Source organism: Lepisosteus oculatus, unplaced genomic scaffold (genome assembly GCF_040954835.1).
Source record: "Lepisosteus oculatus isolate fLepOcu1 unplaced genomic scaffold, fLepOcu1.hap2 HAP2_SCAFFOLD_62, whole genome shotgun sequence".
Lineage (NCBI taxonomy): Eukaryota > Metazoa > Chordata > Actinopteri > Semionotiformes > Lepisosteidae > Lepisosteus > Lepisosteus oculatus.
This window is the reverse complement of record NW_027168171.1, coordinates 536,723-561,257: the sequence shown is the minus strand read 5'-3', so window position 1 is coordinate 561,257 and position 24,535 is coordinate 536,723. Positions and strand designations below refer to the sequence as shown.

At 46.4% G+C, this 24,535-nt stretch overlaps 5 non-coding genes and 2 pseudogenes across 5 annotated transcripts; 3 read left to right on the top strand and 4 right to left on the bottom strand.

Annotated features, from left to right (window-relative positions):
• The first annotated feature begins 7,251 nt into the window (after positions 1-7,251).
• LOC138231910 (U1 spliceosomal RNA) lies at positions 7,252-7,421 on the top strand. The gene has a single exon (XR_011186871.1). It is a non-coding gene; the product is annotated as a U1 spliceosomal RNA (small nuclear RNA).
• A 636-nt stretch (positions 7,422-8,057) lies between these two features.
• LOC138231854 (5S ribosomal RNA) lies at positions 8,058-8,176 on the bottom strand (annotated as a pseudogene).
• A 1,808-nt stretch (positions 8,177-9,984) lies between these two features.
• LOC138231864 (U1 spliceosomal RNA) lies at positions 9,985-10,148 on the top strand. Its single transcript, XR_011186827.1, has one exon. It is a non-coding gene; the product is annotated as a U1 spliceosomal RNA (small nuclear RNA).
• A 636-nt stretch (positions 10,149-10,784) lies between these two features.
• LOC138231857 (5S ribosomal RNA) lies at positions 10,785-10,893 on the bottom strand (annotated as a pseudogene).
• A 1,306-nt stretch (positions 10,894-12,199) lies between these two features.
• On the top strand, positions 12,200-12,341 carry LOC138231959 (U4 spliceosomal RNA). Its single transcript, XR_011186916.1, has one exon. It is a non-coding gene; the product is annotated as a U4 spliceosomal RNA (small nuclear RNA).
• Positions 12,342-17,741: 5,400 nt separating this feature from the next.
• trnag-gcc (transfer RNA glycine (anticodon GCC)) lies at positions 17,742-17,812 on the bottom strand. Its single transcript has one exon. It is a non-coding gene; the product is annotated as a tRNA-Gly (tRNA).
• A 4,355-nt stretch (positions 17,813-22,167) lies between these two features.
• On the bottom strand, positions 22,168-22,309 carry LOC138231989 (U4 spliceosomal RNA). The gene has a single exon (XR_011186947.1). It is a non-coding gene; the product is annotated as a U4 spliceosomal RNA (small nuclear RNA).
• Positions 22,310-24,535: the final 2,226 nt, after the last annotated feature.

The window sequence follows — 24,535 nt, the reverse complement described above, 5'->3', positions numbered from 1 at the left end:
CGGAAATACATTGGGAACAAATGACTGGTGGTTCAAGACCTCTGTGAAGTGCAGGAGCGTGCAAGAAGAAGCTGTTTGCACCCAGTCTCGAACCAGGGACCTTTCGCGTGTTAGGCAAACGTGATAGCCGCTACACTATGGAAACCTGTAGGGACTGTTGCTGGTGTCTCGCTTGCGTTTCGGGCTGAGAAAGGGACGCGTCACTTTAGGCAGAGGGCGCTGGAGAGAGAAACAAAGGGCGCGATGAAACAAAATGCCGAAACCCGGGATCGAGCCAGGGACCTTTAGAACATACTCTCACGCATCGTTAGAATATGTGCGTTTGATCATCAATTGCGTAACAACCACATTCGTTCGACTTGAGCAATGAAGCTCATAGTTTTCAAATCTTGAAAGCTGTCATTGAGCACATCATAGTGTGCAGTACGCCCCGTAACTTGCGTACTTCAACAGAAAGAAGAGCAGACAGCTCCATAAATATGCGAGGCGCAGAGAGTGCAAGGCGAGCCGCACACGTTTCGGTGGCTGAGAGAGGGCAGTTTTTGCTTCTGCATTTCCCAAGTAAGGACGCATGACAACAAGCGATCGCGGTGCTCATTTACGACATAGTGGTGATGAGTTTTCAGTACGTGTTCTTTTGAACGAGCAATGAGGTTGCTGCCTTGGACAGCTGACTGCACGCTCTCATTGTGCCACGTGATGAGTATTCACCAGGCTCGTTCAGTCATTAGTCCGGAGCGCGCACTTTGTGGGGGGCGGGGGACCGCGTTCGCGCTCTGCCCCCGGTCTCTTGCGCGAGTACTAAATCTCACGGACAGGGGGGCCTCGTCATTGATTGTTACAGGTGAGACGGGGATTAGGAGGAGACCCCGACTGATGGGTAAAGGGGAGCACTAACACCAGAGGGACACCCCCGGCGTCTCTTTTTGAGAGACGCCCTGGGGTTTCCTAATGGCCAAGGAGGGTCGGGACCTCGGTTTGACGCCTCCCCCGAAGGACGGCGCCTTTTTGTGCAGCAGAGTGTCGCCATCAGGAGGCTGGGGCGTAAGAGAGCCACACAGCCCGCAGGGTGAGCGCTCCCTACTGGTCCCAGTCACACCTCTTGCAGGAGCAGCAGCAACCGGAGCTTTTCCGGGGTGGAATCTCCCATCCGGGTGCTGGCCAGGCTCACACCTGCTGGGCTGCCCCGGGGGTGAGCCCAGTCGAGAGTCGCAGGGCCAGATCTAGTCACCGGGGAGAAACGATACAAGTGAAGGATTGCTCGGCTCTCGGTACTTGAAAAGACCGACAAATGTCTCGTTCCCGCCGGAGCTGAATGTACCCGCATGTGTGGTGTCGTCTTCTTTCCCCGCCCCGCTGTGTTTGCTGTATTGTCTCTGAAGCCGGCCCCCCCGAGACGAGACGGGCTGTTCCTGTGCCCCAATTAACACTTTACAGGTGCCATTCCCCGGCATTGTGGCCATTGTCGGTGCTCACACGCGATAAGATAAGGCGGAGGAGAGCGGGGCATGCCCAGCGGCAGACATTCAAGGAGGGGGCAGTGCGAGGTGAGGTGAGGTGCGACACGCCGGAGCCCCGACGCAGCTAATGCGGAGCACTTGTTGGACTGGCATCGAAAGGACGTGTGCGCACGGAGCGAGCCTTCCCTGCGGCGGAGTGCGGGAAATTTCTCCCCCCCTCCCGCTGCAGGAGTTGTGTGCACTGCAGCGGTGCCGAGAGAAAAGCACAGAAGGCAGCAGGCTCTGGAGAGCAGGTAAGAGACGGAGCCTTGTGGGCAGGCGAGCAGGCCCGTTTTTTTGGAAATTGCTGAAAAGGTTTGTTCGGTGTGTGGCAGGCGCACGTCGCGAGCTTGCGTGGCGATCTGCCGGTCTGGAGTTATGCAAATGAGGCCGAATTGCATCCCGGGACATGCTGCGAATGCGCAACGGCGACTGCAGATGTGTAGGAAACGGCGCGCTCGTTTTCTCGTTTTGCCCACACTTTTGAGTGTTAGTGTGGCGTGTGAGTGTGTGAAAGAGTGGGCCCAGCAGGAGGCGGTGGCGTGCGGGGCGAGGAGGTGGCCTAGGCTGCGCGATTTGTGCTGTGGGTGCGGGCCGCTTGCAGGGGCCTGTTTAACTCATACTTACCTGGCAGGGGAGATACCTTGATCAGCCTGTAGGTGGAGTAGTTGGATTGTTTTTCTTTTGTTGGAAGCAGTGTTCGATTTGCGGTTTTTGAAATGGCAACCTTTGGATCCCGTAAGAATGCTGTACGTTTTGAGCTCTTGGATGACCTCTTCATGGATCGTATGCAGTTCAGCAGAAAAGTGTTACAGAAGGAACTTGGCTTTGAACCTCGGCACTTGGATTTCATCTTCGCTCTCCCAGGTCAGAAAGCATTTGAGGTTGTATTTGCTACCTATCCTCTGTTTGAACAATGCGTGGATGTGTTTGAGGCAAAAAGAGGCAAAGTTCCTGCACTTGAGAAGATCAACTTGCAGCCTCTGACACAGAGAGAGAGGAAAACGGTGCATGTTGTTATGTTCTCGGAACTGGCAAAGACGGAGGACATTCACACCTGGCTTAACCAGTACTGCACCGTCCACCATGGAACTGAGGTTAGAGATGTTGATGGTATAAAAACAGGAGCAAGGAAATTCGAGGTTCGCTTGCTACCGGACAGCGTAAATGGAGGCTTAAGGCACCTGCCCTCTACAATCCGGCTGGGCGCCTGCAATGGCTATGTGTTTTATGTGGGACAACCAAAGGTGTGTCGGCGCTGTGGTGCTGTGGGACACCTGGCATCGTCCTGCACTGTGAAATGCTGCAAGACCTGTGGCAAACAGGGACATTTAGCCTCTGACTGTTCAATGCTGCCAAAGTGCAATTTATGTGGCTCGGAAGGACACGTTTTTAAGAACTGCCCTCACGCCTACGCCAATAAACTCAAAATGAGAAAGGATGAGGCAGTGCTTGTTTCAGCCAAACCGGCCCGAAAATCCAAAGCAAACAACAAGTCAAACAAAGAACCCTTGTTGGACAAAGACTCTCAGCCTCCAGCCAGGATCAGTCCTGCTGTGGCTCCGGGGCTGGTGGAAGAGAAATCCACTACGCCCCCACAACCGCAGACTGCACCAGACAAGCACGAGGGTTTGAAAACCCCCGAGAACAGCGAGGACCCCTCCCCCACTCCTGCTCCTCAGAACGAGGGCCAGTGTGGGGCCCCCCGGTGGAGCGGGTCCAGCGAGGATACCCAGGATTCAGCGGAGCTGCTTTTCTCAGACTCTGCAAGTGCTACAGATGCCCTCCTCTCCTCCATCCAGTCCATCACGGAGGATCTGCAGCAGCTGGTGGGTGAGGGGGAAGAGGAGACTGGTGCATCGGCTGCACCCCTTTCCCCTCAGTGCTCCCAGGAGCTGGACTTGAGGAAAAGAAAAAATGACTCTGTTTTCTCCCCGAGCGAGGAGGAAGGAGAGCATGGCGATGGGGACAGCTGGAACCTCTCCACCCCTCCCTCTACCCCCTTCCTTGAAATGGACTCTGTGAACGCTTTTACTGCTGCCACCCTGATGAAGGCTCATTCAGAGGATGGCTGGCAGGAAATTGGTAAGAAGAAAAAGAAAAAGAAAAAGGTAACAGGTGAGACCGAAGAGAAATGTGTTTTGTAAAGACTGGTTCCACTTTCTTATGTAATATGGCTCTTAACATAATTTCTCTTAACACAAGAGGTATCAATGACAGAGTTAAATGCCAGTCTGTCTTTGATTACCTCCAGCAGAGAGAGGGAGATGTGTTGATGTTGCAGGAGTGTGCTTTAGCCTATCAAGAGAGGTATAAAAGTTTTGAAGATAGGTGGGATAAAGGGCCTTCTGTTTGGTCAGGGGACAATAACAACAGAGCCTCTGGCGTGGCCATTCTTTTCAAAGGATGGGCATTCAAATTGAAAAGTATTCAGAGGGTCATAGATGGCAGGTTGCTGTGTGTGGATGTGGAATGGGGGACCGTTAACCTGCGGCTAATCAATGTGTATTGCCCTACTGATGTAGGAGGAAGGGTGGAGCTACTCAAGGCACTCTCCCCCCTATTGTTATGCAGCACAGACGTGATAGTGGGAGGGGATTTTAATTGTATCTTAGAGCACACAGACAGGCAGTCTAGCTCGCCGATAAAATTGGATTCCAGCTCACTGGCCCTGCAAAACTTAGTTCAAGACTTTAAACTCTCAGACACATATAGATGTATATATCCCACAACAGCAGGATATACATGGTCAGGGAGGAATAGCAGCTCCAGAATTGACTATTGCTTTGTCTCAGAGAGAGTGAAAGTTGTTGGGGTCACTCTTCAGCCTGTCTTCTTCTCAGATCATCAGGCTTTAGGGTGTAGAGTGGAACTCCAGGGCGGGACTGTCTTTGGCCCAGGCCTCTGGAAACTCAACACAAAGCTGCTAGAGAACGAGGGGGTAGTATCCCGCTACAAGGAGAAACTATCACAGTGGCTGTCCTTGCAGTGTCTGTACGGGTCAGTAGGAGAGTGGTGGGAGGAGGTGAAGGTGAGGACAAAGGCCTTTTTCATGGCTGAGGGAAGGAAGGCTGCTGCCAGACGGAGAGGAGTGCTAGCCAGGAAACAGAGGCAGCTGCAGCGTCTCTACACGATGCTGCACAGTGGCTTCGATGTGCTCGAGGATATCGCCCTTTTAAAAAAGGACATCCGGAGCATAGCCGAAGAAAGTAGTCGAGGAGTGCTGTTAAGAAGCAGAGTGCAGTTCTTGGAAGAAAATGAGAAGTGTACTCGCTTCTTTTTCAGGAAAGTGGTAGGCTCCAAGACTGTCATGGAAAGTGTAGTTGATGAGGAGGGACGAGAGAGAACAGAGCCGAGTGCTATCCTCTCCTGCACCGAGGCCTTCTACTCAAGACTGTACAGCTCTACAGAGGTAAAGGATGAAGATATTCATTTTTTTACCTCAAAGCTAGAAAACATTTTGAGTGAAGAAGATAGGGAAGTACTTGAGAGGGATTTGACAGTAGAAGAGCTGAGACAGGCTATGGAGAGCTTACAGAAGGGGAAAACTCCGGGTGCTGACGGGCTCCCTAAAGAATTTTATTGCACCTTTTGGGATCTGCTTCAGGATCCGCTACTGCTCCTATTCGAGGAAAGCTACAAGACAGAATTGCTGCCTGACTCCTTAAGAGAAGGCACTATCTCTCTCTTGTTTAAGAAAGGAGCAAAAAATGACATAAAGAACTGGAGACCCCTCAGCCTGTTAGGCGTGGACACTAAGATCCTGTCCAAAGCCCTTTTCCTGCGCCTACAAAATGTAGTGGCCTCACTGGTAGGGAAAGAACAGACTTGTGGGATAGCAGGACGCCTGATGAGTGACAACCTGGCCTTGTTGAGGGATGTCTGTCTGTACTCTGAGGATCGCTCCCTCCCTCTGTGCATTTTAGGTGTAGACCTAGAAAAGGCCTTTGACCGCCTAAACCGGCAGTACTTAACATCGGTACTTGAGCACATGAAGTTTGGCCCCATCATGAGAAAGTGGATTAACCTGCTGTACACAGGTAGCAACAGCAGAGTCATGGTTAATGGCAATAGATCACGCACCTTTGAAGTCTGTTCAGGGGTGAGGCAGGGCTGCCCATTATCCCCCTTGTTATTCGTTTTGGCTATGGAGCCCTTAGCCTGTGCCTTGCGCCAGGATCAGGCCATTAATGGGATACCAGTGCCTGGAAGTGGGGGAGGAGAGGTAAAGACGTCTCTATACATGGATGACGTCACCCTGCTCCTCTCTGACAATGCCTCAATTAGCAGAGCTCTGCAGTGCTGTGATCGGTTCTCTTTGGCTTCCTCTGCAAAAATTAACACATCTAAGAGTGAGATTTTTTATCAGAACTGGAGGGAGCCAAAAGAAGGACATGATCTCAGGCTGCAAGAGAAGAGAATTAAGGTCCTGGGGGTGTATTTTGGAGAAGAGATGGGAACAGTAAATTGGCAGAACAAATTGCCAATCTTAAACAAAAAACTGATGCAATGGAAGGACCGAGACCTCACCATGACAGGGAAGGTGCTGGTCATCAAAGCCGAGCTCTTGCCTGTCTTGAATTTTCTGGCTTCTACCTTCCCAATCCCACACCGTGTTGCGGCGGTGCTGAGGAGATTGATGTTTCAATTTCTATGGGGTGGGAAGCAGGAAAGACTCAGAAGGGAAATAATGTACAGGCCGCTACCCTCAGGGGGGAAGTCTGTCCCAGATATTGCTACGAAGCTGCTGTGCATTTTCCTGGCCTCTGTGCTGAGAGGCTTTGCAACAGCACCTGCAGCGCGTACCTGGACTTATTTTTCCAGGCTCTGGGTAGGTAGGGAGGTGTTCAGAGTGTGGGGTGTCAGACCCAAGCTGGACGTCCCACTCTCTGACACATGCCCTGCAATTTATGGGACAGTTAAAAGTTTTCTAAGATCTCACCCAATTGGCCATATTCCCCTCCGAGATGTCAGCGTCCAAAAACTGGAAGATTTCGTAGCACCCCAGAACAATAGGCAGACCCCTGTGGGCATTTTAACATCAGCCCAAACAAGGAAGGTGTGGAAACACACATCCTCTAAATTTCTGTGCAACATTCACAGAGATTTAGCCTGGAGTGTCGTCCACCAGTGCTTACCGGTACGAACTTTCTTGTACCGTAGGGGCCTCACCCCCAGCCCTCGCTGCGTTAGGGTGGGCTGCGGCGAGGAGGAGACTGTGACCCATCTCCTGTGGTCCTGCTTTTTTGCTAAGGCCTTCTGGGCACAGTTTGAAGATTGGTTGCAGGCTCTCTCGCCCCAATTTACCCTGACCGCTGCTTTCATCATATACGGCATCTCTCCTGTCAAACTTCCTCCTGACGTGTTTGACAGGATCTGGGCCGTGGTGAACAGTGGGAAAGACGCCCTGTGGAGAGTGAGGAACATGGGGCTGTTCAAAGGCATCGAGGTCCCAGTCAAGGCAGCAGGTAGCCTGGCCCTGTTCATCACCCGAGAGAACTATTACCTCAGAGATCTGTGGAGAGAAGGGAGGGAGGAAGCAGAAAATCTGTGGGAAATAGAGGGAATTGGACAGTATCTCAAGAAACTGTGAAAAACATTATCATGTTTAAATAAAGAATGTGATTTGCACCAGAAAAAAAGTAAATTGTTGCTATGTAACTGTTACCGTGTCAAAATGTAATGAGATGTGATCATATATACTGTTTTAAGTATGTATATTAATGTAAAGCTTTCTGATTTGTGATTTCCTGTATTTTTTTGTGAAAAGAAAATAAAGTTCTTAAAAATCGAAATCGGTTCACCCAGGGCGAGGCTCGGCCATTGCACTCCGGCTGTGCTGACCCCTGCGAATTCCCCAAATGTGGGAATCTCGACTGCATAATTTCTGGTAGTGGGGGACTGCGTTCGCGCTCTCCCCTGATGTGCTTGGTCCAAAATCAGATACAGGAAGGTTAGGACACCACGAGCTGCGTGGCTGCGGAAGGATCCCGGTTCGACAGGAGTGGACGCCGCTGCTGGTTCTCGCTGGCTTTTAGTTAGGGGTCCGGAGAAGCATCTCAAGCTAGTTCCACTACTCCTTCCGGACGTTCATTCCCTTTTCAAAGTCAGTCGTTTTGCTGTAGTCTGCGTTCTTTAGGCTGATTATCGAGGTTAGCCTTTATTTGGTCATGGGGGGCCTCGGTACTGTATGCTGAGTCTAAAGACAGTTTCACCCGTTTTCTGATTGCTCGGTTCTGTACCAGTGCAGACATGTCAAACAGTGAATGGCTGTACCTCTATTGTATCCGTGCTCAATGAATGAAATCGGTAGCAAATGAATATATGTCTAGTTATACGAAAAACGAGTGGTTTATCGACTCATCTTCATTTGCAGATTTAGAGGCAGCTTCGATATTCGTTTTACAGACGGGTTTTTTTTTTTGAATATGGGTCACACACATGCCACAGCAACAAAACATCTCTAGAGATGAGGCTATAGATCACCTTTCCATCCTGCAGGTTTTCCTCCCAAAGCCTACGGCACCAACGGCGACCCCTGCTGGCCGGGAGAGCAAAAGTTTACAGCACCTGGTATTCCCAGGCAGTCTCCCATCCAAGTACTAACCAGGCCCGATGCTGCTTAGCTTCCAAGATCAGACGAGATCAGGCGTATTCAGGGTGGTGTGGCTGTAAGCGAAAGCCCCAGCGCCTGACTCGCTACTTGAAGCTGTGTGTGGCGGGGGTTCCGTGCCCCCCGAGCGGGACTGAAGGATCGTTCGTGTGCAACTCTTTGGAAAGGAGCTGCTTTCCAAATCGCATTGCGTGCCTGGATGTTGGTGAATGCGCTCCCTTGTGTTGGCTCGTCCCGCACTGGAGGAGGACAAACAATCTGCACGGAGGAGCACCAGGCAAGTCTTCACCAGACAAAAACCTCCAGTGCACAGCACTCTGGAAACATTTCGGGGCTTTTGCGTGTTTATTTCAGCACGTAAAGCGCACCGGTCCAACACGTCGGCCGGGCGCGCGGCGCCTCCGCCCTCTTGTGGCCTTGCGGCGTCAGAGCAAGAGGCTCCTTCTCGCTGCCCTTCCGCTGTGTTGCAGGGCCCCGAGAGGGAACCCGGAGCGCGCACTTTGTGGGGGGCGGGGGACCGCGTTCGCGCTCTGCCCCCGGTCTCTTGCGCGAGTACTAAATCTCACGGACAGGGGGGCCTCGTCATTGATTGTTACAGGTGAGACGGGGATTAGGAGGAGACCCCGACTGATGGGTAAAGGGGAGCACTAACACCAGAGGGACAACCCTGGCGTCTCTTTTTGAGAGACGCCCTGGGGTTTCCTAATGGCCAAGGAGGGTCGGGACCTCGGTTTGACGCCTCCCCCGAAGGACGGCGCCTGTTTGTGCAGCAGAGTGTCGCCATCAGGAGGCTGGGGCGTAAGAGAGCCACACAGCCCGCAGGGTGAGCGCTCCCTACTGGTCCCAGTCACACCTCTTGCAGGAGCAGCAGCAACCGGAGCTTTTCCGGGGTGGAATCTCCCACCCGGGTGCCGGCCAGGCTCACACCTGCTGGGCTGCCCCGGGGGTGAGCCCAGTCGAGAGTCGCAGGGCCAGATCTAGTCACCGGGGAGAAACGATACAAGTGAAGGATTGCTCGGCTCTCGGCACTTGAAAAGACCGACAAATGTCTCGTTCCCGCCGGAGCTGAATGTACCCGCATGTGTGGTGTCGTCTTCTTCCCCCGCCCCGCTGTGTTTGCTGTATTGTCTCTGAAGCCTGCCCCCCCGAGACGAGACGGGCTGTTCCTGTGCACCAATTAACACTTTACAGGTGCCATTCCCCGGCATTGTGGCCATTGTCGGTGCTCACACGCGATAAGATAAGGCGGAGGAGAGCGGGGCATGCCCAGCGGCAGACATTCAAGGAGGGGGCAGTGCGAGGTGAGGTGAGGTGCGACACGCCGGAGCCCCGACGCAGCTAATGCGGAGCACTTGTTGGACTGGCATCGAAAGGACGTGTGCGCACGGAGCGAGCCTTCCCTGCGGCGGAGCGCGGGAAATTTCTCCCCCCCTCCCGCTGCAGGAGTTGTGTGCACTGCAGCGGTGCCGAGAGAAAAGCACAGAAGGCAGCAGGCTCTGGAGAGCAGGTAAGAGACGGAGCCTTGTGGGCAGGCGAGCAGGCCCGTTTTTTTGGAAATTGCTGAAAAGGTTTGTTCGGTGTGTGGCAGGCGCACGTCGCGAGCTTGCGTGGCGATCTGCCGGTCTGGAGTTATGCAAATGAGGCCGAATTGCATCCCGGGACATGCTGCGAATGCGCAACGGCGACTGCAGATGTGTAGGAAACGGCGCGCTCGTTTTCTCGTTTTGCCCACACTTTTGAGTGTTAGTGTGGCGTGTGAGTGTGTGAAAGAGTGGGCCCAGCAGGAGGCGGTGGCGTGCGGGGCGAGGAGGTGGCCTAGGCTGCGCGATTTGTGCTGTGGGTGCGGGCCGCTTGCAGGGGCCTGTTTAACTCATACTTACCTGGCAGGGGAGATACCTTGATCAAGAAGGAGGTTCACCCAGGGCGAGGCTCGGCCATTGCACTCCGGCTGTGCTGACCCCTGCGAATTCCCCAAATGTGGGAATCTCGACTGCATAATTTCTGGTAGTGGGGGACTGCGTTCGCGCTCTCCCCTGATGTGCTTGGTCCAAAATCAGATACAGGAGGGTTAGGACACCACGAGCTGCGTGGCTGCGGAAGGATCCCGGTTCGACAGGAGTGGACGCCGCTGCTGGTTCTCGCTGGCTTTTAGTTAGGGGTCCGGAGAAGCATCTCAAGCTAGTTCCACTACTCCTTCCGGACGTTCATTCCCTTTTCAAAGTCGGTTGTTTTGCTGTAGTCTGCGTTCTTTAGGCTGATTATCGAGGTTAGCCTTTATTTGGTCATGGGGGGCCTCGGTACTGTATGCTGAGTCTAAAGACAGTTTCACCCGTTTTCTGATTGCTCGGTTCTGTACCAGTGCAGACATGTCAAACAGTGAATGGCTGTACCTCTATTGTATCCGTGCTCAATGAATGAAATCGGTAACAAATGAATAAATGTCTAGTTATACGAAAAACGAGTGGTTTATCGACTCATCTTCATTTGCAGATTTAGAGGCAGCTTCGATATTCGTTTTACAGACGGGTTTTTTTTTTTGAATATGGGTCACACACATGCCACAGCAACAAAACATCTCTAGAGATGAGGCTATAGATCACCTTTCCATCCTGCAGGTTTTCCTCCCAAAGCCTACGGCACCAACGGCGACCCCTGCTGGCCGGGAGAGCAAAAGCTTACAGCACCTGGTATTCCCAGGCAGTCTCCCATCCAAGTACTAACCAGGCCTTACGCTGCTTAGCTTCCAAGATCAGACGTGTTCAGGGTGGTGTGGCCGTAAGCAAAAGCCCTGGCGCCTGACTCGCTACTTGAAGCTATGTGTGGCGGGGGTTCCGTGCCCCCCGAGCGGGACTGAAGGATCGTTCGTGTGCAACTCTTTGGAAAGGAGCTGCTTTCCAAATCGCATTGCGTGCCTGGATGTTGGCGAATGCGCTCCCTTGTGTTGGCTCGTCCCGCACTGGAGGAGGACAAACAATCTGCACGGAGGAGCACCAGGCAAGTCTTCACCAGACAAAAACCTCCAGTGCACAGCACTCTGGAAACATTTCGGGGCTTTCGCGTGTTTATTTCAGCACGTAAAGCGCACCGGTCCAACACGTCGGCCGGGCGCGCGGCGCCTCCGCCCTGTTGCTGCCCCTGCAGCTGCTTCACTTTTCCCTTTAGTTGCCATCGATTTTTTTGTAGTGCTATACATATACGATTGAGGTATCTTAGAGTTCTCCTTCGAAGACCCAGCACTCTCTTTTCTTTTCCCAGTGTTACTCATATCGGACTTTTTAAACCTAAAAAAAAATCGTTTTTTCTTTCAATTATAACTGAAGTTTAAACAACTAGTGTTAAGTCCTTATTTTTCTGTAGTCAAAAAAAGCAAAAATTAACATTCAGGTCATGAAAACCCCAAAAAACCTCCCCAACCACTAAACTTTACCTCCCACCTGAGCGCCATCTTGAACGCCCCTACCACCAGAGAATGCTCACGATTTCGGAAGCTGTCTCCGGGACGTGCTGATTCCACACATCCTGAATAAATCATGATATTGTTAGTTGCTGTAGCTAGACGTTCAAATGAGTTTCATGGCCAGATGGACTGTTTCCTCCAGCGGTATAATATTGCAGTGAGACAGCACGATGCCTGCAAGACTATGTCACGCTAAACGCCACAGATTGTGTTTGTCCGTTCGTGTCAGTCGTCCCGCAGCCACGGGAAGTGGGACACAAACATGCTGCAATGCTTTCAAGACGTTAGGATTTGTTTGTGCAACATCCAAGAAGAGTACTTGTGGCTTGAATGTGAACTGTACGTGCCCGCCCCCTTTCCTCTGTAGTGCATGAGTTCCTCCCGGCATGCCCTTCGTCATTGTTCTGTCATCTTGTATTTAAAGGGTTGTATCTCTGCTGCTGAAAATAAGCAACGGTTTTCTCACAACGCCCTTTGTTCCCAACGGAGCCCTTGTCTGTCATGAAATTCTTCAAAACCTCAAGCTAGAAGAAGAAGAAGACGACAAATATGAAGCGTTATAGCAACGACATGCCATGAGACGATCGATAACGATTTCCATAGGATCCCCGCGGTTGCCTGGCAACCGTCAGCTTTGCGCAGTGGCAGTATCGTAGCCTGTGAGGTTTAGCCGAGGCGCGATTATTGCTAGTTGAAAACTTTTCCCAATACCCCGCTTCCGCCGGTTTGCAATACAATCGGCGAAAGCAATTTTTGACAGTCTCGTCAGAGACTGAGCAAGGTGTTTAAAGACAGATTTGGTCACGGTGATATCATGGTAGAAAGAAACGAGCTTGTTACGTGTCAACAGAAACGCTCTTTAGCTCTTTCAGCTTTATGCAGAGAACAGCGTCTGTCGAGATTACTTTTGTGTCAGCGCGAAACGCCGTGTGCTGTCAGTATGATTTCATATTGCTCATAGCGGCGCCTGACTTTTGTCTGTCAAACGTTAGGTTGCGCTTCTTCATGCTGCATCGTCGACATGAGTGGAGCATTTTAAACGTCTGTACTTACTGCGCCCCATAAGAAATCGTTTGTCCCCATTCAAAAGAGATTGTGCGATGTCCTGCAGCGTTCGCAAAGCAAACCTTTGACAGTTTGAAAAGAGGAATTTATTCTGCTTCCTGTGCGTGCAGTAGTTACAAAGATGAACGTCTTTACACGATGTGCTGCAGTTTTCAGTGGGCGGGCTTTGTCAGATGGCTTTGAAAAACGCACTGAGACATCATGAGCAGTGTCCTGCATGTTTTCTGTGTATAGCTGTCTTTTAACGCATACAGAATTCATTCGAAATCATTGATTTCTCCAATTAACAAGGGTCCCTTTTTGAACCTGCCAGAAGCATTCTTTCAATGTAACAGATTTACTCCGGGGAAGGGCAGCATGACATTGAGAGTAGCTCAAGCTTTCAGCACCTTTATCTGACTGCATGTATGCAGACACTGCTCAGAATCCCCTGTAAGATTCTCCTTCAATTCCGTTTTGCAGTGCTTTAGCTCTTTCAAAAGGCTTCGCTTTGCTAGTCACAATCCAAGGCTCATGACAGCATTTGAAAACATTCGCAACTGCGTTGGCCGGGAATCGAACCTGGGTTAACTGCTTTGAAGGCAGCTATGCGCAACACTGGCTCGCTCCAGAATAAATCTCACGTCGAGGGCATATTTTTTTCCATTTTACCGTGAGTCGGGTTCAGCTGCACAGAGGAGAGAGCAGAGCAATGAGGTTACGGGGACAGGGGAGTCACACGCTGGCGGTTTGAATACGCGGAAGATCACTGAGGGATCCACAGTATATGGACCCTCCGTGCGCCATCAGTCCGCACTCCGGACTCTGAATCCTGCCATCCGAGTTAAGATCTCGGCGGAACCTGAGGCGCAGTTCCTTCTTAAAACGTAATCTGGTGAGCATTTCTAGAATCGTACTTGTATAGATGCAGCCTTTAATGTGTTGCTAGGTTAAAATTGATGACTTCTTGTATTTCAGTAGGCAACTGCCCTCTTGATTTCGGATTTAATTTCTTTATTACAGGGGCGCTTTTATGATGACAGAGTCATGTTCAGGTACTTTGCTTGATGGAGGAAGCTCATTTCGGACTCTGTGATCTGCTCACCTGGAAAGGTCTGCTATACTACTACAAGAGAGAAGTAGAGTCTGGAAGAAGGGACAATTTTATGATGCTTTGGAAGATAATGTTTTTTTTTTCTTATACTGAAAATGAAAGGTAGTTGTTTCTATATGGACTCAGTCTTTGGAATTTGTATATTTATATATTTCAGTGAACCCTCAGCCATTCCTTCTGTATTGTAATTCAATTTCTCTTTTAAAATTCTTTCCCCACTTCTAGGACCTGCAGTTGCTGAACTCCACAATGGCTTCTATTGGAAAGTCTGTGACTGAGACCAAGTAAGTGTTCACTTTTTTATGAAACCATTATTTATTTATTGCATTTTATATAAATGCAATAAAATCATTATGCTCAAACTATGAGAGAGAAAATTAAGGATAATTTAAGAAATCAGTCTTGTTTCTATACACAGATGGTATTATTTATTTTCAAAGGAAACCCGCGCGGATTCCCCTGGTGTGCAAGATGTACCTGAATACTCTTGATCAGCTTCCTGCTCACTTGAAGAGGGCGTGTATGAAGCACGCCACGGCAGAAAAGATCAGGATGGCCTCTCAACAGGCGAGGGAGGACATGATGAATCACCTGAAGAACGGGGTCATCGTGGATTACCACAGAATAGAGATCGTGTCTGGTGAGGCAAACAGGATAGTGGTTGTAAGACTGCTAGAGTCCTTGGGCCTTTTTGTACATGGGAAGCCTGAAGACACATTGGCAAGGTGAGATATTTTTAATCTGTAAGGCTTCTGTAGTTTCTTTTTGAAATCATTGTTACAACATATTATGTAAAAGCATGTTGAAAAGAATCTACCTGCATTCCAGCGGCCCTGAGCAAGAGGCCGCTGTCCAGGAGGAAGAGATGCCAGAGGCTGCTCTAGAAACTGAAACAGAAGCGGATAAGGAAGGGGAAGATGTGAGCTCTGAAGAACTCTATCAGCAGTAAGACTTTTTTATTTTTCAGATGTATCTATTTTTTACTAAAATTCTAATTTGTCTTATAGGTATAAAATGTTTAAACCGGTGTTTTATATCCTTACAGGCCCTGAGTAGTTAAAAAGTATCAGCAGGCCGGAAGAGAGTGGCCCAAGCTGGACTCTATAGAAAGCACTCCCTGGATGCTCCTCTCCTGATTGGATTCAAACAGTACCTTATCAAGGATCTGGGAGTGGCAAATTATTCTCAGGAGGTATTTATTTTTTAAAGGCATTTAAAATTAAGCAATGGTATCTTCATTGTAAATGTTTTTATTTCTTAGCTTAAAATTCACCCATGTGAAATGATGTCAGCCATAAACATCATGACTCTATATTTCCTACCTGAATCTATTCTACTTAAATTATTACATTATACACAATTTGAGTTCATTTTAAAAAGTAAAAGGTAATGAAAGGAATGCATTTTCATAAGAAAGATAATACCGACATGCATGTGATAATCTTCCTTATATCATGTAGTGCATCATTTGGACACTTTGTGGGCTTCAAATACAAAGAAAATCATGTTCTATGGTACAAGATAAATACAAAACTTAAGCTTCTTTATAAAGCATAAGCAATCATTTATTACATCGCTTCTTGAATTAAATCTTTTGACAAGAGGTGAGACTTCTGTTACATTTAAACCCATGTTTAGCTGTGTTTTTTAGATTTAACTGAACCAATTTCTGTGTGTGATAATGTCCTTGAATTCTGACAACATCACACTAAATTACATGATATAAAACAGCTAATGTTTCTAGAGATAAAGTTTCTGAGATGCTTCTAATTACTTTTTATTACCAGGGACAGTTTAATTCACCTTGTACAGTACTGTAAGACCAAGATACTTTTTTTAAAAGTTATTTAACATTTTATAGAACTTTGTCTACTATGGCAACATGATGTGCTTGGTGAAACTTGGAAAAATACTGCTTGGCCACTTATCTTAAGATAAAGATAGGATAAAGGTTTATCTTTTGCACCTACCTGACCCCCAGGGAAGGCCAATGCTTTCTAAGTTGATGGTTCCCTACAGTAGACTGTACTTTAATTTCAAAGGTAATGTATATTGACCCAAATCAGTTTTGGAATCCAATCTACTGACGAGATGGAGCACATCCTTTTTTCAGGATTTTAGCATCATACGTTTGGTATATTTAGTCCCTAATGATGAAAGAAATGATCATAGAACATTTGGACACTTTGTGGGCTTGAAATACAAAGCAAATCATGTTCTATGGTACAAGATAAATACAAAACTTAAGCTTTTATTTTAATTAGATTTGTTTATAAAGCATAAGCAATCATTTATTACATTAATATATGTGAAAATAACATTTTAGCATCATACGTTTAGTATATTTAGTCCCTAATGCTGAAAGAAATGATCATAGAACATGACATCTAACCTTACCTGCGGTGTTTTTAATCCCTATTGCTCAATGCACGGTGAAAGCATTCCATACATGTGTCTGACAATGAGGAATGGGCCCCTGAGACAGTCATTTGCCTGTTTCACAAATGATCGTATTTTACTAGAGATTCTGTTTGGGATTCAGATGTGCATTCGGACAGCAATCCCTTTCAAGAAATGATACGTTCTGGATGAGGTCAAAGGTGCTGGAACACTGTATCTAGGATGTGTTTGCAGAGACTGTGTGTCTCCTGCTTCAACGCAGTGATAAACAGATGTGCTCCTTTAATTTATTGGTACATGCCCAGGGCAGTAAGCAGTCTGAGGATTTATTTCCAGATGGCATAGAGCAGTGAAGCAGTGAAGTAGTGCAAAACACTGGATCATTATATTATTAGAATCTATTCTACTTAAATTATTACATTATACTCAATTTGAGTTCATTTTAAAAAGTAAAAGGTAATGAAAGGAATGCATTTTCATAAGAAAGATAATACCGATATGCATGTGATAATCTTCCTTATATCATGTAGTGCGTCATTTGGACACTTTGTGGGCTTGAAATACAAAGAAAATCATGTTCTATGGTACAAGATAAATACAAAACTTAAGCTTTTATTTGAATTAGATTTGTTTATAAAGCATAAGCAATCATTTATTACATTAATATATGTGAAAATAACATTTTAGCATCATATGTTTAGTATATTTAGTCCCTAATGCCGAAAGAAATGATCATTTGTTTAACAGGGTCTGTCTCAGAGGATGCAGTACTCCTGAAGGGTCTCAAACCCTACATTTCGGATGCCTAGCTGTATCCCTCACATGTGGCACCTCAGAATGACTTCTAACCTTACCTGTGGTGTACTCAGTCCCTATTGCTCAATGCACGGTGTACATAGTGCATACATGTGTCTTGAGAATGAGGAATGGGCCCCTGAGACAGTCATTTGCCTGTTTCACAAACAGGGACCTGGACCTAGACCTGGCCCGTACAGGGCTCAAACCCGCGACCTTGGCGTTATTAGCACCACGCTCTAACCAACTGAGCTAACCGGCCTCACGACAGTGCTCCTCTCTGTGCTGCAAAAAATCAAACTCAGGGAATTTCTTTTGTCCTCCTTTGAATAGAAAGCCGTGTAATTCAGTGTACGGGCTTTCTCGTGCAGTTTCATGGTTCTTGTAACCCAAATCCTACACTGGCCTGAAGTGCCCCCCCATTTCACAGCATTTTTCAGCTGATTTAAAATGTACCTAAAGGAGAAACATTATTGAAGACCATCAATTACCAAGAGCTTTTGTCAAAGGTTTTGGTGGTCATTTTGAATGACCACAGAGCGCTGTGACCTCGGTTTTACATCTCATCCAAAAGACAGCGCCCTTTTACAACACAGCATCTCCGTCACTATACTGGGGCATTGGGACCCGCACAGACCTCAGGGTGAGCGCCCCCCCGCCGGCACCATTAACACCGCTTCCAGCTGGAAGCTTTGTTTTTCCCTGTAGCTCATCCTCATCCAGGTACTGACCTGGCTCACACCTGCTTAGCTTCAGTGGGTTTTCAGTTGCGAGTTGCAAGGGGATGCAAGTGATGGAGCCGCTCGCTGCAAAAGCCACTGCATTGGCCGGGAATCGAACCCGAGCCTCCCGCGTGGCAGGCGAGAATTCTACCACTGAACCACCAATGCTCAGTGCCTGGGCCTTCAAAAAAGACGCTTTTTTGGTGCTCTGTGCAAAACGCGTCGACATATGCTTCCAGCTGCAAAATGCCATTTGCGGACGCTGAAGAACTTATTTCCAAGGCAGCGGGTACAAGCGATTGGGCGTTTTAAAACCACCAGGAACAGCAAAGAGGCGCGCTTCTTTGCTTGTGCCGAAACACACCGACTGAAGGCGGACAACGTAGTCGGCAGGATTGGAACCTGTGCGGGGAGACCCCAATGGATTTCTAGTCCATCGCCTTAACAACTCAGCCACGACTACAGCAAGCCCCACCGCAGCTGCGTTCTTGCTACAATCTTACCTGGATCGCGAGGCGCCGGCGGAAGCCTATTTCAAAGTCGTTCTCCGTTTCAAAAAAACATTTCCAAAATACAAGCCTTGCAGACAGACACGCCTCAGAGGACTTAAGGGTGGCTTCATGTCGGAATGATAAAGTCTCCCCGTCCGGACATGAAAATGCCACTTTGTTACACACAAAAAAAGAATCAACAACAGAGAAATGCCCACAAGCATTTGAAAAGCCGCACCACGTCGCACTTGAAATAGCTCTTACATTAGTGGTAGATGCAGGAATCGCCTTTTTATTTACGCTCTTACCAACGCGATGGAAAGCAAAACAAAGCAAAGCAGAGCAAAACAAAACAAACAAACGAAAACCCTCACGTCCTGCACTTGCATATAACGCCGTTACGTGCCCAAGCGGTATTGTACGTCATCCTAGCACTGCATCCCGGGTCGTACGATATATGGGAACGAGCACACGCCATGAATCGTCTCGAATCACTCCCTACAGCTGTAAGGCGCCTTGAAGCGTGCACCCCCAACATTCTTCTTTGCGCATCTGTGAAAGGTAAACTCTTGAGCAAACTCTGAACCAGCTCTAAGGAAACTAATCCGATTAGACGTTACTTTGACTCATCCTTTAAGGGACCCTTGTTAATTGGAGAAATCAATGATTTCGAATGAATTCTGTATGCGTTAAAAGACAGCTATACACAGAAAACATGCAGGACACTGCTCATGATGTTTCCCGAGCCGAAACACAGTGCGTTTTTCCAAGCCATTTGACAAAGCCCGCCCACTGAAAACTGCAGCAGATCGTGTAAAGGCGTTCAACTTTGTAACTACTGCACGCACAGGAAGCAGAATAAATTCCTCTTTTCAAACTGTCAAAGGTTTGCTGCAGGACATCGCACAATCTCTTTTGAACGGGGACAAACGATTTCTTATGGGGCGCAGTAAGTACAGACGTTTATAAAGCTCCACTCATGCCGACGATGCAGCATGAAGAAGCGCAACCTAACGTTTGACAGACAAAAGCCGGGCGCCGCTACGAGCAATATGAAATCAAACTGACAGCACACGGCGTTTCGCGCTGACTCAAAAGTGATCTCGACAGACGATGTTCTCTGCATAACGCTGAAAGAGCTAAAGAGCGTTTCTGTTGAGACGTAACCCATTGGGCAAAAGACGTATAATATACGTCTATTAAACGCATATCTTAGACGTCTAAATGTGGTCTACAATTCGTCTAGAATGAAATTCTAATATACGTCTAAAGTTAAACGTCAATTATACGTCTATATTTAGACGTTCATTATACATAAATGGTTGGAGTTCTATTATACGGATAAATTTAGAGGACTATTATACATATATGGTTGGAGTTCCGGATAACTTTAGAGGTCTATTATACGTATATGGTTAGAGGTCTATTATACGGATAACATTAGAGGTCTATTATACGTATATGGGTAGAGGTCTATTATACATCAAAGATAGATTTTATAGGTGTAGAAACAAGTAAAACAAGCCAATGATTAGGTTTAGAAATGTATTCTGAAAATACACATTCACACCTGAAACATATGTATTTCAAATTATACATTGTATACAATCAATCAACAATCAACATATGGGCAATAATCATAAAAACACAACTAGTCTTAAACTTCAGCTACAAATTCTGGTAACATGGCAATATACAGTATAGTAATGACAAACAGAAAACTAATTACATTAACACACTAACTCAAAACCACATTTTGATTCAAATATACATTTTAAAATGTACAACTTCTATATTTCCAAGAAAAAAATATTACATAAAATATAAAATATTACAATGGAAGTTAAGACGATTTTTGTCCACTATTTGCAAACCCTGTCTAATTGTCCTAACAGTTAGAACCAAAAACCTATTATTTTCAGAGTCCAGATCTCTTGGCCCCCTGCCTTGCATATGCATTCTTCAAGTAACACATTGCATGCTCCTTTATTTCTTTTTCTGTTGATGTAGGGTGGGACTTCAGCACCGCAGCTAGGAGAAAATTATATAATATTACTTCCCAAATAAATAATGATTAATATCTTCTTTAGTATAATCTAAAAAATGAACGGTTTACTAAGCTCAAAGCTGAAATAAATGTATAAAATTTGGCTTGCATCATAGCAGTTGAGCAATAAAGTCTGTCCTAATTAAAGAGTACCCAAAGTTTGAAAGTACAACATAGAATAAGAATAAGAGAAACGGCAAAACGATTTTGTGTCATCTTCCCCATTCACACTATTTTATGTGCCATTTTTTTTGCTTATTCACATACTATTTTAATCAAAATAATATTAAGAAAGATCTGTATGTATTCAGATAGTATTATTATTGTTCATACTTACTCGTCAAAAGAGGATTGCTGAGATATTTTCGGATATACTTCTACGTTTGAAAAACGTGTCCAAAATGGTGACCAACGAATACTAGCAATGCATTGTGGTATATAACCGGAAAATATGATGGGTTCGATATTTTCTCAACGTATGCGTTTATTAATGTTGTCGATATTATGGTTGAAATTTAACATTGATAATACATCGCTGCTATGAGCTGATGTGCAATTTTAACGCATGCAAATATTAAGGATCGGTCACTGTTGTATGGTATTATATATAATGACATTATGGAATAGGATGGGGACAGGCCTGGCATCACAGGGGGAGGGGGGAATGTCGCCCCTTCAGTTTTGGGCAAAAAGATTTACCTAACTTAATTTGCACCCTAAAAAAATAGTTGTACTTTGTCAATGGTCAGACAACACTAAATGACACGAACAGTCACTCAGTCTGTTTGATGGGCAGGAGGGCTATCCGTCCAGGAACTGCACATATTATTGAGTGTCAACATTACGATCCTGTTTGCTCAGGTGGACCGATTCCTTGCAGTAGTTTATCATTATACTTAAAATCGTTATATAACTAGGACTAGTTATAGCAGTCTGTGCTTTCTGTTGGTTTTACAACATTTTTTTCTTAACGATTCAGAACGTCCATGTAGCTGCAAAAATGAACGCTTATGGTACTTTTCGCTCCAGGCAATACAAACCTTGAGAGTGACGAAAAATGTGAAACTGAACTTCATCGCAAATACCAGATTGCTAGTCGTTATCTTCTATCATGAAGCACTAATCAATGGCATAGCTGCGAGATTTCATTTGGGTAGCTGCACCGTACAGCTCCGTTTCAACCGAAATATCACTCCCCCCTCAGAATTTCAGACGCCCCCCTACAGATTTTTCCTCGGGCACCGCGCACTGATGGGGGACTTTTGTCAAGAAAATAAAAATAGAAACTCTATAGGCACTCAAACATTTTACTGTTTTTTTTCAGGCAGGTGGCAAGACCCCCTCAGCAAAACCCTTGTATGCCAAGCTGTGGGCATTGATTCGTCGAATATACGTATATTTACGGCGAAATTACGGCTATACGTATATATACGTCGCCTCGACGTATAATCAACGTCGAATTGCAACCGTAAAATCGACGACATGAATAAACGCATATATAACGTCGAAAAAACATCTTACACAGTGCCTGAGGCTTTTTACTGTATGTATCGTGTGTGCCGCAACTAGGAGTATACGGCACTCTGCACAGTGTACGAAGTAAATTATTTTCGCAGTAATTAATTTATTATATTTACTATATTTATTATACACGTGTAAATTAATTGCTGCGAAAATAATTTACTTCGTACACTGTGCAGAGTGCCGTATACTCCTAGTTGCGGCACACACGATACATACAGTAAAAAGCCTCAGGCACTGTGTTAGATGTGTTTTCGACGTTATATATGCGTTTGTTAATGTCGTCAATTTTACGGTTGCAATTCGACGTTGATTATACTTCGAGGCGACGTATATATACGTATAGCCGTAATTTCACCGTAAATATACGTATATTCGACGAATCAATGCCCACTGGGAACAAGCTCGCTTCTTTCTACCATGATGTCACCATGACCAAATCTGTCTTTAAACACCTTGCTCAGTCTCTAACGAGACTGTCAAAAATTGCTTTCGCCGATTGTATTGCAAACCGGCGGAAGCGGGGTATTGGGAAAAGTTTTCAACTAGCAATAATCCCGCCTCGGCTAAACCTCACAGGCTACGATACTGCCACTGCGCAAAGCTGACGGTTGCCAGGCAACCGCGGGGATCCTATGGAAATCGTTATCAATCGTCTCATGGCATGTCGTTGCTGTAACGCTTCATATTTGTCGTCTTCTTCTAGCTTGAGGTTTTGAAGAATTTCATGACAGACAAGGGCTCCGTTGGGAACAAAGAAACCCGTTGATTCTTTTCAGCAGCAGAAATACAACCCTTTAAATACAAGATGACAGAACAATGACGAAGGGCATGCCGGGAGGAACTCATGCACTACAGAGGAAAGGGGGCGGGCACGTACAGTTCACATTCAAGCCACAAGTACTCTTCTCGGATGTTGCACAAACAAATCCTAACGTCTTGAAAGCATTGCGGCATGTTTGTGTCCCACTTCCCGTGGCTGCAGGATGACTGACATGAACGGACAAACACAATCTGTGGCGTTTAGCGTGACATAGTCTTGCAGGCATCGTGCTGTCTCACTGCAATACTATACCGCTGGAGGAAACAGTCCATCTGGCCATGAAACTCATTTGAACGTCTAGCTACAGCAACTAACAATATCATGATTTATTCAGGATGTGTGGAATCAGCACGTCCCGGAGACAGCTTCCGAAATCGTGAGCATTCTCTGGTGGTAGGGGCGTTCAAGATGGCGCTCAGGTGGGAGGTAAAGTTTAGTGGTTGAGGATTTTTTTTGAGTTTTTCATGACCTGAATGTTAATTTTTGCTTTTTTTGACTACAGAAAAATAAGGACTTAACACTACTTGTTTAAACTTCAGTTATAATTGAAAGAAAAAAAAACGATTTTTTTTAGGTTTAAGAATTTCGATATGAGTAACACTGGGAAAACAAAAGAGAGTGCTGGGTCTTCGAAGGAGAAGTCTAAGAAACCTCAATCGTATATGTATAGCACTACAAGAAAATTGATGGCAACTAAAGGGAAAAGTGAAGCAGCTGGAGGGGACGTGGAAAGAGTGCTGGAGATGCGCTCGTACGCGAGCGTTCGCAGCCCAAGTGAGACTCAGCTGCCAGAGGAAGAGCCGGAGTCCCTGCCCAGCACACCTGTGAAAACCCCGGCAGCCAAGAGAGGAAGGGGCGACCTGACGCTGGAGGAGCTCCAGACCAACATCTTCAACATGATGGCACAGAGCATGGGTGAGCTGAAGGAAATGATTTGATCTAATACAGTCGAAATCGAAAGTCTTAAAAAGTCCATGGACTGTGTGTTTAAAGAGGTTGAAGACTTAAAGAGTGAAGTAAAAGTTCTTAAACAAGTAAATACCAAACAAGAAAAGCATATTAAAGAACTTGAATTGAAAGTGAACGATGTAGATAGATACCGTCGATGATGGAATTTAAAATTATTTGGAGTTAAAGAGGAACGTGATAAGGACCTTGTTGCAACAGTGAAGGGTATCTGTAAAAGGACCCTGCCGGACCAGGAGGACGTAATATCGGCCATTGACTTTGTTCACAGGCTCGGGAGAGCGAACATGTCTGGGCAAGTGCGCCCCAGATCGATTATAATACAGTTCACCAAGAGGACGGCGAGGGACATGCTGTGGCGAGCGGCGAGGGGGAATGAGTATTTGAATGGGAACAAACTGAGGTTTGCAGAGGACCTGTCTGCCGCGGACAGGAGCACCAGGAACCAGCTGTGGCCCCAGGTTGAAGCTGCCAGAAGAGAGGGGAGGAGAGCCTACTTTGTGGGAGCGAGGGCCTTTGTGGACGGGAAGGAGATTTGCTCCCAGTGACTGCTCAGTTAATGATTATGTTTGGTTATATTTGTTATACCAGTATATACTAGTGTTTCTTTAGTGTTAGTTTGGAATGGTGTAGTTAAGTGTTAAGGACTGTTATAGTTCTGGTTCTTTGAAAAACTCAATAGTTTAGACAGTCTTAGAGTTAGTTATTTGCTTTTGTGTATGTCTTTTTCATGAATGCCAGAGGTACTCGAAATGTTGTTAAAAGAAAAACTGTGTGCTGAGTTTTATTTTTTACAGGAAACGCATGCATGTTGAAACTAAAGTTTATAAATAATTGAGAAATATTAAAGCAAGGAAAATATGATACGTGTAAAATATACAATTTGATCACATAATTACTTAATTACCTCTGGTAGTTAAATGCTTTTTTCTGCTGCGTTTTTTTTCTCTTGTACATGACTCTGATCCTCTTGTTGTATTTGTATTTGTAAATTCTATGTTTAATAAAAAAAAAATTAAAAAAGCATTCTCTGGTGGTGTCCT